The 20342-nt window shown below is 31.5% G+C and overlaps 1 protein-coding gene and 2 non-coding genes across 3 annotated transcripts in view; 2 read left to right on the forward strand and 1 right to left on the reverse strand.

Moving 5' to 3' along the window:
* LOC119604918 (formin-J) overlaps positions 1–20342 on the reverse strand; it is a 147114-nt gene that overhangs the window by 111450 nt on the left and 15322 nt on the right. The gene's annotated exons all lie outside the window — the stretch shown is intronic.
* On the forward strand, positions 15828–15899 carry Trnag-ucc. Its single transcript has one exon. It is a non-coding gene; the product is annotated as a tRNA-Gly (tRNA).
* On the forward strand, positions 16190–16261 carry Trnag-ucc. The gene has a single exon. It is a non-coding gene; the product is annotated as a tRNA-Gly (tRNA).

Consider the following 20342-nt stretch of genomic DNA (forward strand, 5'->3'; position numbering starts at 1 on the left):
CTAGACTATAGACTAGGCTATAAACTAGACTATAGACTAGACTATAGACTAGACTATAGACTAGACTATAGACTAGACTATAGACTAGACTATAGACTAGACTATAGACTAGACTATAGACTAGACTATAGACTAGACTATAGGACTATAGATAGACTATAGACTAGACTATAGACTAGACTATAGACTAGATATAGACTAGACTATAGACTAGACTATAGACTAGACTATAGATAGACTAAGACTAGACTATAGACTAGACTATAGACTAGACTATAGACTAGACTATAGACTAGACTATAGACTAGAATATAGACTAGATATAGATTAGATATATATAGACTAGAGACTAAAATAGACTATAGACTAGATATAGACTAGACTATATACTAAATATAGACTAAAATAGAAGACTATAGACTAGACTATAGACTAGATATAGAATAGAATAGAATAGACTATAGAATAGACTAAGACTATACAATAGACTAGACTATAGACGATAGACTATAGACTAGACTATAGACTAGACTATAGACTAGACTAGACTAGACTATAGACTAGACTATAGACTAGACTATACTAGACTATAGACTAGACTATAGACTAGACTATAGACTAGACTATAGACTAGACATAGACTGACTAGACTAGACTAGGACTATAGAACAGACTATTGACTAGATTATATACTAGACTATAGACTAGACTGTAGACTAGACTATAGACTAGACTATAGACTAGACTATAGACTAGACTATAGACTAGACTATAGACTAGACTATAGACTAGACTATAGACTAGACTATAGGACTAGACTATAGACTAGACTATAGACTAGACTATATACTAGGACTATAGACTAGACTATAGACTAGACTATAGACTAGACTATAGACTAGACTATAGACTAGACTACAGACTAGACTATAGACTAGACTATAGACTAGACTATAGACTAGACTATAGCCTAGACTATAGACTAGACTATAGAACAGACTATTGACTAGATTATATACTAGACTATAGACTAGACTGTAGACTAGACTATAGACTAGACTATAGACTAGACTATAGACTATAGAATAGGACTATAGAATAGACTATAGAATAGGACTATAGACTATACAATAGACTAGACTATAGAATAGACTATAGACTAGACTATAGACTAGACTATAGACTAGACTACAGGACTAGAATATGACTGACTATAGACTAGACTATAGACTAGACTATAGACTAGACTAGACTAGACTATAGACTAGACTATAGACTAGACTATAGACTAGACTATAGACTAGACTATAGAACGACTATGACTAGATTATATACTAGACTATAGACTAGACTGTAGACAGACTATAGACTCGACTATAGACTAGACTATAGACTAGACTATGTAGACTATAGACTCGACTTAGACTAGCTATAGACTAGACTATCGGACTAGACTATAGGACTAGACTATAGACTAGGACTATAGACTAGACTAATAGACTACTATAGACTATAGACTAGGACTATAGACTAGACTATAGACTAGCCTATATACTAGACTATAGACTAGACTATAGACTAGACTATCGACTAGACTATATGACTAGACTAGACTAGAGAATGGACTAGACTAAGACTAGACTATAGACTAGACTATAGACTAGACTGTGGACTAGGTAGAAAGTACTACTTATTGCTATTTAAAGAATGTTAAAATATAGGACTTATATATACACTTTTCAAAACTACAAACAATTTCTTTCCTGTTGACATATTTTAGTTCGCCTTTTCTCCACCTAATGTCAATGTAATGTAGGCAATCAAAGCCACGCAATAATATAGTTAAATTTAAATAAAAACTATTTGAATACAGAAAATAAACGGAAAATACCACAACACCTGTATTAATAATATTTATTTCTGAAAACACTTAAACAAAATATTAATAATTAAATTATTTACATGCCAATTATTTAAATACAACCACGTTATTACACTAAGGCCACTAAAAACGGCTTCTTCAAATGTATAAAAGGATGATTTGTTCTTTAAAGCTATTTCACCATAGAATATCTAAGTTTGAGTTGAAAACTTCGTAAAAATTTCACACTTTCAAATCTACCCTTAAACCGTTACGAAAGTCATCTATGTATTATTGATAATATTCACACCTAGAAATATTTCTTTTCTACTTTTGTTGTCGCTATATGTATACAATTTAGTAAGAATGTCGATATTTGTATACAGCACTAAACACAACCTTTGTACTATCTCGCCGTAAGAGATCATCAATGACTTACTGAAAAGATAAAGAAAAAACAAAAACGAAAATTATAAAAAATTATATACAATTAATTTGTTGTATCTACAATTTAATTAAATAAATCAAAACAAAACAACAGGGGCAGATGTTGAAAAGAAATGAAATGAGTGGCGGGAATTGAACAAAAATGTTCAATTAAAACAATTTAGCAAATAATGAAATTAAAAAAAAAATCAATTAAAGTTGGTGGTTGATTGATTTAAAAAGGAAAATAATATAAAAAGTTAAATAAAACAAATTGCAGCAACCTGCTTAATATGGTGTTAAGAAATTAATAGTAAAACAAAAAAACATTGAAGACGAAATTTTGCGAAACAAAAGTGAAGATGAAATTTAGGAGATGAAAATATTATTTTGTAAGCGAAAGCTCTGATATCTTAAATGTCTAATCTACAATAGAAATATCGAAATTCTGAAGTATTCAACTTTTCTACATATTTACGAATTTTCTCTTCAAATATTAAATCCAGACTATATTCCAAAATATAGACTAGACAATAGTCTAGAGTATAGACTAGATTATAGACTTGACTATAGTACAAACTATAGACTTATAGGCTAGTCTGTAGTCTTTAGTCCGGGCTATAGACTAGCCTTTAGTACAGTAGTACAGACTATAGACTAGACTTTAGTCTGGACTATAGACTAGACTAAAGTCTGGACTATAGCCCGGATTAAGGACTAGACTATAGAGTAGCCTATACTACAGACTATAGACAATACTATAATATAGACAAGACTAAAGTCTGGACTAGACTATAGTTCAGAATATAGACTAAAGTGGACTAGACTATAGTCCAGAATATAGACTAAACTAGACTATTCTATAGTCCAGAATAATGACTTCACTATATTCCAAACTATTGGCTGGATTACCATAGTCTAGAGAATAGACTGTAGACTAGACTATAGCCTACATAGACAAGACTAAAGTCCGGACTATAGACTATAGTCTGTAGAACAGGCTATAGACTAGATTATAGTCCAAGCAGAATGTAATTCAGAATTTACACCGGACTATACAATATAGTCCAGACTATCTATTGTTCAGCCCATAGACTAGATTATAGTGCAAATCTATAGAATAAACTATAATCCAGTCTTTAGATTACTCCAGACAATAGTTTGGACTATGGACTACAATTCAGTCTATACACTAGACTATGGTCCGGAGTATAGACTAGACTATAGTTCAGACTATGGCTATAGTCCATACTATAGACTAGGCTAAAGTCCAGACTATAGAATATAGTCCAGACTATCTATTGTTCAGACCTTAGACTAGATTATAGTGCAAATCTATAGATTAAACTATAAACCAGTCTATAGATTAGTTTAGACTATAGACTACAGTCCAGTCTATAGACTAGACTATGGTCCGGACTACAGACTATGGCCATAGTCCATACTATAGACTTGACTATGCGATAGGTCAGACTAATAGCAGTAAATAGTACTATAGTCCAGACTATAGACTTGGCTAAAGTCCAGAGTTGAGAATATAGTCCAGACTATCTATTGTTCAGACCTTAGACTAGATTATAGTGCAAATCTATAGATTAAACTATAAACCAGTCTATAGATTAGTCCAGACAATAGTTTAGACTATAGACTACGGTCCAGTCTATAGACTAGACTATGGTCCGGACTACAGACTGGACTATAGTTCAGACAATGGCCCTAGTCCATACTGTAGACTTGACAATATTCCAGACTGTAAACTTGACTACTATCTACACTTTAGACTAGATTATAAACTATATATTATATAGTCTAGACTATAGTCCTGCATATAGAGCTTTACTCTAGAATATTCTTGAATAAAAACTACATTAAGTTCCACACATTCATTTATTATTTTATTCATCGTCTTTTAAATATACAATGTATGTACATTTCACACAAAAAACTCAAGAATCCACAACATAAACCGATCAACCATATAACAAAAACATATTGAAAATATTCCCATGTTAGTGATTTATTCTCCTCCTCATCCAAGAACAATTTCAAACGGCCACTCAAGATACCATGCCACTTAGTATCGCTTAGAATTTTCTTAAAAATACCACTATCCATCATATACAATAAATAGCGATTAAACTGATCAATTATAGGCGAACGATGTGGAAGTGTGATAAAAATCGGACGATGATACAAAAGTTGATTTAACTTCTTTGCGATCGGTCTCTTTAGATAACTTTGACGAAACAATAAAAAGTCGGCATATTCCTCAAAGGTGACATACATATAAGACATATTAAGGATTTGACGATTACGTATTAATTCCTCATTGCTGCCGGTAATGATGCGTTCCGTAAAGGTCTTGCTTATGTTGCGCTGCTCCCAGAGTGGTGCATCGGCGGTGTATTCTAAAATATTTAGTTTAGTGCGCTTTATGTCTTCTATATAACGCAAATCCGGTTCATAGACTTTACTGGTATATAAACTGGAGAGGTTAGAGCTGTAGTAGTTGGTTAAAAAGATGCCGGTAAAAAGAAATAATAAAAATAAAGCAAAGTTGAAGACATAGTGACGCATTTTCACCCTAGAAGATACCGATAGAAATAATATAATATTAAAGGCATCCTGAAAAGCTTGACTCCAGTCGCATATCTTATAATTTATATAATTAAGCATATTAACGAATGCAAAATATAACATGCCGGTTAGGAATACAATAAACCACACCAGACCATCAAACGGTATTAGCACATAAAAACCGGTAAATATTTCTTTAGGCGCGGGCACAATAAGCACTGCACTACTCAAGAAAAATGTAGTACTTCGGGCAAAATAGTGATCCATGGGTGGCAATATTAAGGGTATAAATGCAAAATCCATGTTAACAACAGTATTAAAAGCATCCTGATATGTCACATTGTGGGCCCACATATCATGGAATGCATATTTGTAAGTGGCATTATAATGCGTAAAGAAAGTTTCGATCCATTTATAAACATAACCAACTCTCAGTAGTTCTCCTTTATGATTGGTATACGAAAAGCACATGGGTGGAAATTCAAATATGGGTAAAGGCATGACTTTGTGGTGAAAATTTCTTAAATGAGATTTATCTTCATATTGATTTAGGGAATCAATAGGCACTATTTTAATTGTCGGATATGGATGATAAGTATACAAACGTTTATTTTGCCATACTAACAATGAAATGAAACCTTTTTTCCAGCTTAGAAAGCATATTCTAAACAAATCGTCCTCGTTTGCCTCTTCGTAAATAATTAAAATATCTTTAAAATGTATAGTCCACAGCAACTGATCCATATAGTCCAGCGTTAAACTTATAGTTTCTTTAGACAACCAGGCTATAGTAAGACTTTGTTCATTAAAATGTTTATATAAATAAATTATATTTTTTGATTTCTCAGTTATAATAAGTCTTGGTACAGTTTCTATAAGCAATATTTCTTCATAATGTTCAGATTGTTTTATGTTGGTATTAAAATTAATTAAAACATTTGTTTGTATGTTGTGATTTTTATTAATTTCTTTTATGATATTAACAACATTTTGTTGGGTTTTTACACTTGTTATTAGGAGAACGATTAGAATAATTTGTGTTTTTTCCACGGCCATTGTGATAACTCAACTGAGTGTATACATCCTAGTTCACGAGGTTTATAAGAAATTGATTTGCTTTTTAAGAGGTTTCATAATTATGCACTTTAGCCCAAAATTATATGTTAAAAAGGAGTTAGTAAAATAAGATCCTTATCTTTACAAATTGATTATAACTGCATATTTAGTTATTATTCAAGGATAATATTAGTAGAAGGTTATGTATTATACTCTACACAATTATAGTGGGCAGCGTTTGTAACACCCAAAATAGTGGTCATACACCCACCTTAAAGTATGCCGATTGGATCAGAATCACTTTCTGAGACGATTAAAACTGTGTCTAACTACTAATTTATAGTCTAGTCTATAGTCTAGTCTATAGTCTAGTCTATAGTCTAGTCTATAGTCTAGTCTATATAGTCTAGTCTATAGTCTAGTCTATAGTCTAGTCTATAGTCTAGTCTATAGTCTAGTCTATAGTCTAGTCATAGTCTAGTCTAGTCTAGTCTATAGTCTTAGTCTATAGTCTAGTCTATAGTCTAGTCTATAGTCTAGTCTATAGTCTAGTCTATAGTCTAGTCTATAGTCTAGTCTATAGTCTAGTCTATAGTCTAGTCTATAGTCTAGTCTATAGTCTAGTCTATAGTCTAGTCTATAGTCTAGTCTATAGTCTAGTCTATAGTCTAGTCTATAGTCTAGTCTATAGTCTAGTCTATAGTCTAGTCTATGTCTAGTCTATAGTCTAGTCTATAGTCTAGTCTATAGTCTAGTCTATAGTCTAGTCTATAGTCTAGTCTATAGTCTAGTCTATAGTCTAGTCTATAGTCTAGTCTATAGTCTAGTCTATAGTCTAGTCTATAGTCTAGTCTATAGTCTAGTCTATAGTATATAGTCTAGTCTATAGTCTAGTCTATAGTCTAGTCTATAGTCTAGTCTATAGTCTAGTCTATAGTCTAGTCTATAGTCTAGTCTATAGTCTAGTCTATAGTCTAGTCTACAGTCTAGTCTATAGTCTAGTCTATAGTCTAGTCTATAGTCTAGTCTATAGTCTAGTCTATAAGTCTATAGTCTAGTCTATAGTCTAGTCTATAGTCGAGTCTATAGTCTAGTCTATAGTCTAGTCTATAGTCTAGTCTATAGTCTAGTCTATAGTCTAGTCTATAGTCGAGTCTATAGTCTAGTCTATAGTCTAGTCTATAGTCTAGTCTATAGTCTAGTCTATAGTCGAGTAGTCTAGTCTATAGTCTAGTCTATAGTCTAGTCTATAGTCTAGTCTATAGTCTAGTCTATAGTCTAGTCTATAGTCTAGTCTATAGTCTAGTCTATAGTCTAGTCTATAGTCCAGTCTATAGTCTAGTCTATAGTCTAGTCTATAGTCTAGTCTATAGTCTAGTCTATAGTCTAGTCTATAGTCTAGTCTATAGTCTAGTCTATAGTCTAGTCTATTAGTCTAGTCTATAGTCTAGTCTATAGTCTAGTCTATAGTCTAGTCTATAGTCTAGTCTATAGTCTAGTCTATAGTCTAGTCTATAGTCTAGTCTATAGTCTAGTCTATAGTCTAGTCTATAGTCTAGTCTATAGTCTAGTCTATAGTCTAGTCTATAGTCTAGTCTATAGTCTAGTCTATAGTCTAGTCTATAGTCTAGTCTATAGTCTAGTCTATAGTCTATTTCTAGTCTAGTCTAGTCTATAGTCTAGTCTATAGTCTAGTCTATAGTCTAGTCTATAGTCTAGTCTATAGTATAGTCTAGTCTATAGTCTAGTCTATAGTCTAGTCTATAGTCTAGTCTATAGTCTAGTCTATAGTCTAGTCTATAGTCTAGTCTATAGTCTAGTCTATAGTCTAGTCTATAGTCTAGTCTATAGTCTAGTCTATAGTCTAGTCTATAGTCTAGTCTATAGTCTAGTCTATAGTCTAGTCTATAGTCTAGTCTATAGTCTAGTCTATAGTCTAGTTTATAGCCCAGTATATATCCTAGTCTATAGTCTAGTCTATAGTTTAGCCTATAGTGTAGTCTATATTCTAATCTATAGTCTAGGGTATAGTCTAGTCTATAGTCTGGACTATAGTATAGTTTTTGGTCTGATCTAGACTGTAGTCTTTACTCTAATGTATAGTCTAATTCATAGTCCGGACTATAGTAGGATTTTCTGGTGCTTCTTTTAGAAAATTTTTACTCATTTTAAACATTAAATTTCAAATAAATTTCTTAATGACTTCTTACTAAAAGAATTTTAACAATTTTCTTTAGAACTTCCATATTAAAACTAAAATTTCTCCCATTCTTCAAAAAAGGGTGTAACTGACATTTCTTTGTCACAAAAACAAATCTATGACGCCTGAGAAACAATTAAATAATACATTTTGTTAAATGTGGTTTTAAATGTTAGTTCGTTTCTTAAAGGTTTTTGCAAAAATATAAATTAAATATTGCAATTGCATACAATATGCAAATGCCAGTCATACAGTCAGTAGAGTTACACATAAACAATTCATTTGAAAATAAAATTTATTGATTTTTTACATACAAAAATGTGTTTTAACACATGCATATTACATGATTTTTTTTTTCTCAAAATCAAGAATTTAGTATGCAAGAGACAAAAACGTTTAAAAAAATGCCAATGAAAAACAAGTAAGAGTGTTATATTCGGCCATGCCGAATCTTATATACCCACCATCAAATCATCCTTATAAATAAACTTTGATATTATCGATCTATGTTGAATCATATGTCGATATTATTATGAACATCAGGGAAATATTTGGAAGATGGAATTTAATAAAGGCTTAAGCATGGACCGAATTAAAAATATTAATTTTGTTTGATCCAATATTTATAACCATAAACTCATACAACACTTGTTTATGTGAAATTTCATCGCTGTAGTCGCATTTGAGCGTTACAGCCAGTAACAAGCGTTACAGTCACTATCTGAGGGGGACCTTATATGGAGGGTGGGGTCAGTTATAGACCGATCCCCATAAAATGTGATAAATAGTTTTTGGCTAGTACAAAACTTGTTTACGTAGAATTTCACTGCTGTAATAGCATTTTTGAGTCAGTAATGAGCGTTAAAGTAATTTTCCGAAGGGGACCTTATAGGGGGGTATGGTCAATTACAGACTGATCCTCATAAAATTTATTGAGAGATTGTAGCTAATACGAAAATTGTTCATGTCGTACTCAGTACTCGCAGTTTTAAGCTAGTAATGAGCTTTAAAGTCATTTTCTGAAGGGGAACTTACAAGGGGGATAGGGCTAATCAAGGACCGATCCTTATAAAATTTGATAAAGAACTTTTGGCTCACACAAAACTAGTTTGTGCCTTAAAGTCATTTTCTGAAGGAGACCTTATATGGGGGGTAGGGTCAATTATGGACCCACCCTCATAAAATTTAAGAAAATGATTTTAGTTCCTATACAAATTTTTTATGTCGAATTTTATTGCTATATATATGAACATATGTTTCTTAAGGTCAGAAATGAGCATTAAATTCATTTTCTGAAGAGGACCTTGTATTGGGGGTAGGGTCAATTATGAACCGATCCTTATAAAATTTTACGAAGAGATTTAAATTCTTATAAAACATGTTTGTGCCGAATTTCATCGCTATTGATGCTTTTCTTAGCCAGTCATGGGCGATAAAGTCATTTTCTGAAGGGGACTTTATATGGGGGATAGGGTCAATTATGGACCGATCCGTTATAAGATTATATGAAGAGATTTATGCTCCCATAAAACATGTTTGTGCCGAATTTCACCGCTATTGATGCTTCTCTTAGCCAGTTATGGGCGATAAAGTCATTTTCTGAAGGGGACTTTATATGGGGGGTAGGGTTAATTATGGACCTATCCTTATAAAATTTTACAAAGAGATTTATGTTCCCATAGAACATGTTTGTGCCGAATTTCACCGCTATTGATGCTTCTCTTAGCCAGTTATGGTCGATAAAGTCATTTTCTGAAGGGGACTTTATATGGGGGGTAGGGTCAATTATGAGCCTATCCTTATAAAATTTTACAGAGAGATTTATGTTCCCATAAAACATGTTTGTGCCGAATTTCACCGCTATTGATGCTTCTCTTAGCCAGTTATGAGCGATAAAGGCATTTTCTGAAGGGGACTTTATATGGGGGGTAGGGTCAATTATGAGCCTATCCTTATAAAATTTTAAAAACAGATTTAGGTTCCCATAAAACATGTTTGTGCCGAATTTCACCGCTATTGGATCTTCCCTTAGCAAGTTATGAGCGATAAAGTCATTTTCTGAAGGGGACTTTATATGGGGGGTAGGGTCAATTATAGACCGATCCTTATAAAATTTTACAGAGAGATTTACGTTCCCAAAAAACATGTTTGTGCCGAATTTCACCGCTATTAATGCTTTTCTTAGGCAGTTATGAGCGATAAAGTCATTTTCTGAAGGGGACTTTATATGGGGGGTAGGGTCAATTATGGACCGATCCTTATAAAATTCTACGAAGAGATTTAGGTTCCCATAAAACATATTTGTGCCAAATTTCACCGCTATTGGTTCTTCCCTTAGCAAGTTATGAGCGATAAAGTCATTTTCTGAAGGGGGCCTTATATGGGGGCTAGTCGAAATTGTGGACCGATATTGCCCATTTTCAATACCAAACAAACTGCATTAACTAGAAGTATCTGTGCAAAATTTCAGCTCGCTAGCTGCTTCCATTTGGACTCTATCGTGTTTTCAACAGACAGACAGACAGACAGACGGACAGACGGACAGACGGACAGACGGACGGACATGGCTAGATCGTCTTAGAATCTTATAAGGACCCAGAATATATATACTTTTATGGGTCTTAGACGAATATTTCAATGTGTTACAAACGGAATGACAAAAACAATATACCCCCCATCTTTTTTGATGGTGGGTATAAAAAAAAAAAAAAATACAAATACTATATGATATAATAAATAAACAAAAGAACTAGCATAATTTTCATGAGTGTATGTAGTAATTTGTTCTTTAAAGAATGTATGTGTTAAGTACTTATGTACTTACTTAAATATGTCTGCCTTTATATGTAATTGTGTATTTGTTTTATACAATTTTTATATAGGAAATTTAAAGAACTTTTATATAGTTATTATTTTTGTAATATTTTACAATTGGCGCGCATGCTTGTTTACGTGTCAAAATGCTTGAAAACATTTTTTTTTATTCACCCAATAATTTCAAGTACTTACAGCTGTAGAAGTGTTTATATAAATGTATTAGTTAAATTAATTTACATATGAATAAAACTTTTAATTTAATTTTTTTTTATTTTTGAGAATTGCAGTGGGTGTAAATGTGTGTTTTGAACACAACAACGCCGAAAACCCACATATTTAGTTAGATATACTTGTGTTATAAACAATTCTCTCAAAACCACTGACTAATACAAAGAACAACAATAATAATAATAACAAACATTTCAAAAATATTTATAAAAGTAGCATCCCAATACCATAGATTAGTTGAAATAGAAACTGGTTTTATAATTAATGCAAAAAAAAACAGACATTATTTTTATAATTATTAAGCCCTTCACTTCAAAGACAGGAGATTAAAAACAAATAATTTTCAAAATTTCGACTCAGAATTACTTTCTGAGTCGATTAAGACATGTCCGTCCCTCCGTATGTCCGGCTGGATGTCCATGTAAACCTTGTGCGCAAGGTACAGGCCGCAATTTTCAAGATATTTTCATAAAATTTGCACCAATTGTGTTTTTCGGAACAGGGCCTATTGAAAATGGTTGAAATTGGTTCATTATTTCACCTAGCCCCCATACAATGGGTGCTCCCGATTTAGACTTTTTGTATCATAACTACGTCAAATATCGACACAACTAAGTTTTATATAAGCATATATGACACTGCCGATTTTTGTAATGATCGGCCCATATATTATATATGTATGTATATAAACCCCCTAAAAATGTCTTACGTGTCCAAAATTTTATAACCATTAGTATAGCAATGAAATTCAGCATAACTAACATTTATGTAAAAATATAATATATATACAATGTATATAAAGGCCTAAATCAAAAATCTTTTGATTTTTTTCTTTTTCCGACTTTTTAATATTTTTCAAATTATTAGATATTTAGATTTTTCCTCTTATTTCTATTTTTCCCTACTTTTTATGACACCCTACTTTCCCTAATTTTTGACTAAATATTCGACTTTTTTATCCTTTTAATTCTTTCCACTTTTTTCGATTTATGAATTTTCAACTTTTTTCCCACCTTCTATTTTACATTTTTATAGCCACCATTTGTAACACATCGAAATATTGGTCATAGACCCACAAAAGTGTATATCGAGGGACTATATTCAATAGTCGCTATCTGTCATTTTTATGAAAATGAGATTTTGATGGCAAAATATTCAGCGCATCAGTGATATAAATTTCAAAAAAAAAAATTTTTTTGGCAATTTTACAGCATTTTTTAAATTTCTCTATCTTAAAAAAAGAAAAATTCTGAATGCAAAAGTCTCTATCTTATCCAAAAATTGCTTCAAACTCGATCCCTTTGGATAATTTTCTGTTGCAAAACAAGTCTTCTTAATAATTTGGACATGCTGAACACAAATCCGTCAAAATATTTGAAATCGGTCTAATAGTTTTTGAGATATCGCTCATTATGATACTAATTAAATCAATTTTATTGTCGTGTTTAACCCTATAACATTGATTTTGGACCAAAACATTATAATCTGTTGCTTTTTCAACAATTTGGTTTCTTTTCCTCCATTAAATTGTATAAAATATAATATTTATTGATTTTAATTCAAATAAAAATTTTATGTTTCCATGAAAAACTCTCTATCTGTTGGTTGAATGAACATTTTCGTAGAAAAATAAGTTCTATCTGATATAAATTTGTGAATAATTTTGTAAATAATGCAAAATTTAAAATTTTTTTTTATATAATGGTTTAGAATATAGTCGTAAAAATATATTGTAAAAGAAAAAATTAAAAAATCTTCACGAACTAGCGAAATAAACAGTTTTTTTGCTCTCCCGAAAACTTGTATTATTTTAGATAGAGACTATTGAATATAGTCCCTCGATATATTCTATATATATATTCTAAATGATAAATGACTTTAACGCTCATTAGAGGCTTAAAAATACGAGTATAGTGATGAAATTCGACACACATAAGTTTCAAGGAGCCAAAATCTCTCTACCAAGTTTTATGTGGATCGGTCCATAGTTGACCCTACCCCCCATATAAGGACAACTTCAAAAAATGAGTTTAGCGCTCATAACTGGCTTAAAATCTCCAGTGTAGCAATAAAATTTTAATCTTATGATCCAAAACCTCTCTACCAAATTTTATGTTGATCGGTCCATAATCGACCCTACCCCCATATAAGGTCCCCTTCAGAAAATGACTTTAACGCTCATTACTAGCTTTAAATATGGCTGTGCCGGATATAACACTCTCACTTGTTTCATCTATATTAACATTTTTATACCCATCTTCAAAATACGGTTGTATGGGGGCTATACGAAATAAAGGACCGATTTTAACCATTTTCAATAGACCTTGGGTCAAAAGAAGAGTATGTGCCAAATATCATCAAATTATCTTGAAAATTACGACATGTAGAGTGCACACATGGATAACATGGACACACAGATGGACAGACGGACATAGCTAAATCGTCTCAGAAAGTGATTCCGAGTCGATTGGTATACTTTAAAGTGGGTGTAGGACGCATAATACGCTCCCCTCTGTAGTTGTGTAGGGTATAATTATGCAGGAAACGTATGTATTTCACTATAAAACCCATAAAAGTTCCTCTTCAGAAAATATCGTTAAAGCTCAACTATAAATCGAGTTTTTAAATTATGCAAAGTTTGGTCTATAAAACACCCTTAAAGGCCCAGATATTCACATGAGTGTGATAAAATATTTCAGCATAAAATAAAATGCCAAAGAATGGATTCAAAAGTATCATTATATGACCGCTATCCGAAATTCATGCCTTGAATTACGACATTTGCTTTGCTGGTGGATATTTAAGATTCGTCATGACCATATATAACACTTCCAGCAAATACAGGGTAATGCCTTGTGCTTACTTAACAACTTATTTTTCCATGACTACTACATACCATCTGCATTACTTAGAAGATGTCTAATAATGACTTACAAATTATATTATATGTAAGTACTGCCGTTTTGTTTTGCCTGCTTATTGCAGGCGATCGTAGTAAGTACTTACCTAACTCCTTATATATAAGCGAACGTGGTAGGTACTTGCCTCCAATGGCAGTAACGTGTTAAAAAAATTATTTAAAAATTAGCATTTTAAATCCTTACTTTTGAATGTATGTTTTGTCTGTTTACTTATCCATTTAAAATTCCGAAAAATATTGCTGTGTGGTATCATAAGATCGGTTATGCACGATCATACTATTTCACTTCTTTTATATTTATTCTATAATTTAAAAGATAACAACCAAAACACATAATCAATCAAAAATTAAATCTTTTACTTAGAAAATGTAATAAAAAAAATCTTACAAAAATAGAATTCTGAATTATAGAAACGGGGTTAAATACTTTCTTTAGTCTGGGCGCTCATAACTTTGAAATAAATGTATGTTATCACCTGCTCAGTGTATACATTTTAACAATCGTTAGATTAATAGCTATAGACAGACTAGACAGACGTCTCGGCTGGTGGTGTTTTCAAAAAGCTTTAATGTAAAACATCTTAAACCATATTTACTTTATAACTAAACTATCTTTATAATAAATCTATTTTAACTTTTTTTTGGGGGTAAATATTGAAACTATTTTAAGAATAAACATAAGACATCGTAAACCCCTTAAAATGTTTTATAAATTGATTTTTTGTATAAGAACAAACGATTTTTTTCTTTTCTTAAGATGTCTACCGATTGTCAAATGAATAAATATTTTTCTAACAATTTTTTTTTGCCCTCAAATTTGTTATACATATTTTTGTTGTTTAGTTATTAAGAGTTTTATTTTGGCAGTTTTTTTTTAAGCTAAGAGATGCTTATGATATTGATACTTATGGAAGCTAAAGCTGAAGAAAAAAAATTTTAGAAACAACAAAATAGCATTAGAATTGATTCCAAGAAGTATGCTTTTGATGTTTTGGCGTGTCAATAAATCACCCAAAATATGTACTTATGTCTTCTTTTCCATTTTTTTTTCAATTTTGCTTTATTTCTTAAAAATCATGGTGATCGGATCAAAATTATTAAATAACAAAAAAAAAAAAAATTTGCAAAAATGTGGTTACAGGGTTTTGTATTAAGAAATGTTTATTTGCTTTTTTCTATTATTTTATCTGTGTCTCTGTCTGTCTTTCTTTCCCTGCGACGTCAGTTCTAAGTGTTATTTACTTCCTTATTTCTACATTAAAGTCATAATTTACTTTATTGTTTTTGTTAAATATCAAAACAACAATAAATTGTGTATTACTTTTTTTCTTCAGCTATATTTGTTGTAGGAAAATATGTACTTCTAATCTATTTTTATGCACTTAACCATTGTAGGGGGCTTTACACACACCTTAAAAAATATCGCAATAACTTTTTGAGGTGATTAAACGATATCGGGTTAAAGTCAATCTGTCTATCTAATATTTCGTAAGTAATTTGTTATAACATTTTTCATATTCATCTAACGTTCTAGACTCAAAGATCATATCTATTGCAAATCGGTTCATAATTTCATGTAGTCCTCTTATATCGTTTGAAAGCTCGTGATGCCGAAATCATTATATATTTATTTTAATTTAAGTCAAGTTATATATTTTCGCTTGGAATGATTCATAAAACCATCCTTTCCACATTTTAGGCCCTTATTTCAAAACAGCCTTAGTTAGGCTTTCAAAACAGTGGCGTCGGTGGTGTAATGGCCAGCATAGTTGCCTTCCAAGCAGTTGATCCGGGTTCGATTCCCGGCCGACGCATACTTTTCTTCTTTGTAGGTTACTTAAACCGCTTAGTTTATCTCCTTAAACACCAGCTATAAGTCTTACAACTAAACCTTCTCTTTTACTCCAGAAATCGGGCAATAAGTGGAAAGAAGAAGACGAAACTCTAATCCACAAGCTTTAAGTTATTTCATTTAAATTTTGTTTAAGATTAATTTTAAAATTATATTCATTCGAAAGTTTGTTTAAACAAGTGTTTCTGTTTTTGAAGTTACTTTAACTGAAGACCATTTTCTATTCTCCTTCGTCTGAGCATCATAACAGGGGCGTCGGTGGTGTAATGGTTAGCATAGTTGGCTTCCAAGCAGTTGATCCGGGTTCGATTCCCGGCCGACGCACATTAGTTTTTATAAAGTAATTACAGTTTTAGCATACTTTTTAGAGAAGATCCTACTTATATAATGGTTTGAAGCAATTTTGGACCCACTCTCAAGAATTCTAGTACTAAGATTAACTAAGTTTTTAGATTTGTGCTAATTGTTCGTACTTTTAAGAGATTTTTTGGCTTAAATTTGAAATTCGGAAAAAGGCAGATGGAGGCAATCAGTTGTCTACATAGACTATAGACTAGACTATAGGCTAGACTATAGACTAGACTAGAGACTAGACTATAGACTAGACTATAGACTGGACTATAGACTAGACTATAGACTAGACTATAGACTAGACTATAGACTGGACTAGACTAGACTAGACTAGACTAGACTAGACTATAGACTAGACTATAGACTAGACTATAGACTAGACTATAGACTAGACTATAGACTAGACTATAGACTAGACTATAGACTAGACTATAGACTAGACTATAGACTAGACTATAGACTAGACTAGACTATAGACTAGACTATAGACTAGACTAGACTAGACTATAGACTAGACTATAGACTAGACTAGACTAGACTAGACTAGACTAGACTATAGACTAGACTATAGACTAGACTATAGACTAGACTATAGACTAGACTATAGACTAGACTATAGACTAGACTATAGACTAGACTATAGACTAGACTATAGACTAGACTATAGACTAGACTATAGACTAGACTATAGACTAGACTATAGACTAGACTATAGACTAGACTATAGACTAGACTATAGACTGGACTATAGACTAGACTATAGACTAGACTATAGACTAGACTATAGACTAGACTATAGATTAGACTATAGACTAGACTATATACTAGACTATAGACTAGACTATAGACTAGACTATGGATTAGACTATGTACTAGACTATAGACTAGACTATAGACTAGACTATAGACTAGACTATAGGCTAGACTATGGACTAGACTATAGACTAGACTATAGAGTAGACTATAGACTAGACTGTAGACTAGACTATAGACTAGATTATAGAATAGACTATAGACTAGACTGTCGACTAGACTGTAGGCAAGATTAGAGTCTACATTGGACTATAGACAAGACTATAGACTCTACTATAGTCTCGACTATAGACTAGACTATAGACTAGACTATGGACTCGACTATAGACTCGACTATAGTCTCGACTATAGACTAGACTATACATTATAATATAGACTAGACTATAGATTAGACTATAGATTAGACTATAGATTAGACTATAGACTACACTATAGCCTAGACTATAGACTAAGGGACCTGAATTAAAGAATCTGATTGAGTAAATGAATTTGGAAATAATTTTGTTTTATCGGACTTTATCTTAAAACCAATACTCTTAAGTGATTTTTTAACTCTAAATTGAGAAAAGATTTGAGCCCAATTTTGAACCAGTTGTTAAAAACTTATGTTGACCAGTAGTCGAATCAATTGTCTCGAAAATGTCTTATGCTATGGCTTGATGTTAAAATTATTTGTCAAATATGTAGTTAGTTTTACATGTAAAGATGGACTGACATCGTTAGCAAATTGTATAAAAAAATAGATCAAAAATGGGAAATAATAAAAATTTTAAAGTTTGAGTTAAACAAACTTTATGTATGAGAAATCTATTTTGGTCCCATACAAAAAAAGACATTTCTCAACGTGTTTTCTATAGTTTCCTATAACCGACCTTGACTTATAAACGTTTTCAATTCCGTGCATCATTTTTTTTTGTACTACTATTTACTCTAGTAATTGATACATTTAAGTTAGTGTTAATAATTCTCAAAGATGTTAATGATCATAATCATAACGATGATTATGTAGAAACCTATAGAAAACAAATTTATCAGATTGTTTAACGCTTCACAAAAATGTATCGATATCCAGTAGTAAAAAAAATGTCTAGAATTTGTTGAGGCGTATTAACAGCTAGAATATTTTCCATTTAGTTTTGTTTTCTTCAATAATTTTCTAAAAGAATGTTTGGCTACCATTAACTGGGAAAATTAACACCATATATTGTAGAAAAGACCTTGAGTTAATAGTTAAAGCAAATACTCTCAGAGTGTTATTTATACTATCTCTCTCTATATCTCAAAACCTTTGCTTGAAAATAGACCTAACCTAATTCAGATTTCAATCATAATTTTTTTGCCTTCAACAATATCAATTTTTTCCATAACTCTTTGACATTTTATTTTTATGTAAATTTCACAAAATACCCAAAATTTGACAAGTATCTCTCTATAATTATTTTCAATTACTTTTCTCCAAAAAAATGTTTATAAAGTAACCGTTTAACGCTGTAATTAAAAACTTCAATAAACCGTTTTTTGAAATTTATATTGTTATTAACAAATTTCAAGAGTTGTTGTATACAAATTTTAATTACTATTGTAGTTTTTGTTTAATTTATTTTATTATAAAAGTTATAAAACATTATTGCTAAGACGTGTTATGAGGTGTAGGCTTTTTTTAACATATAAATTTTGAAAAAAAAAAATAAACAACAGTTAACAAATATTTGCCAAAAATAGTGTGAATTAAAAATAGAAAAAACTAATGATTGTAATACAAAATAAAGTTTTTTTTAATAAAACAAAAGTTTATACAGCTAAATTACTCATACAAAGTTGTTAACATACGTTTAATTGGAAGTACGAATTACAAATGTGGAATGGTACTTAAATGGGGGAGAAAAAGTACCATTTGGTTAGCAAAGTACCAATGTGAGAAGATTATTTAAGAGAAAGAGGGGTAACTACAAGATAATAATGTTTTCACTTCATTACAGGACTATATACTGGATATTCTGGTCTAGCTATTAGATCATAGCCTAGACAATAGGTTAGACTACAGAATAGACAATAGCCTAGACTATAGCCTAGACTATAGACTAGACTATAGACTAGAATATAGACTAGACTATAGACTACACTATAGACTAGACTATAGACTAGACTATAGACTAGACTATAGACTAGACTATGGACTAGACCATAGACTAGACTATAGACTAGACTATAGACTAGACTATAGACTAGACTATAGACTAGACTATAGACTAGACTATAGACTAGACTATAGACTAGACTATAGACCAGACTATAGACCAGACTATAGACTAGACTATAGACTAGACTATAGACTAGACTATAGACTAGACTATAGACTAGACTATAGACTAGACTATCGACTAGACTATAGACTAGACTATAGACTAGACTATAGACTAGACTATAGAATAGACTATAGACTAGACTATAGACTAGACTATAGACTAGACTATAGACTAGACTATAGACTAGACTATAGACTAGACTATAGACTAGACTATAGACTAGACTATAGACTAGACTATAGACTAGACTATAGACTAGACTATAGACTAGACTATAGACTAGACTATAGACTAGACTAGACTAGACTAGACTAGACTATAGACTAGACTATAGACTAGACTATAGACTAGACTATAGACTAGACTATAGACTAGACTATAGACTAGACTATAGACTAGACTATAGACTAGACTATAGACTAGACTATAGACTAGACTATAGACTAGACTATAGACTAGACTATAGACTAGACTATAGACTAGACTATAGACTAGACTATAGACTAGACTATAGACTAGACTATAGACTAGACTATAGACTAGACTATAGACTAGACTATAGACTAGACTATAGACTAGACTATAGACTAGACTATAGACTAGACTATAGACTAGACTATAGACTAGACTATAGACTAGACTATAGACTAGACTATAGACTAGACTATAGACTAGACTATAGACTAGACTATAGACTAGACTATAGACTAGACTATAGACCTAGACTATAGACTAGACTATAGACTATACTATAGACTAGACTATAGACTAGACTATAGACTAGACTATAGACTAGACTATAGACTAGACTATAGACTAGACTATAGACTAGACTATAGACTAGAAACTAGACTATAGACTAGACTATAGACTAGACTATAGACTAGACTATAGACTAGACTATAGACTAGACTATAGACTAGACTATAGACTAG

Source organism: Lucilia sericata, unplaced genomic scaffold (genome assembly GCF_015586225.1).
Source record: "Lucilia sericata isolate MDLA Ls3-8-SP2 unplaced genomic scaffold, ASM1558622v1 Contig000443F_arrow, whole genome shotgun sequence".
NCBI classification, from domain to species: Eukaryota; Metazoa; Arthropoda; class Insecta; order Diptera; family Calliphoridae; genus Lucilia; species Lucilia sericata.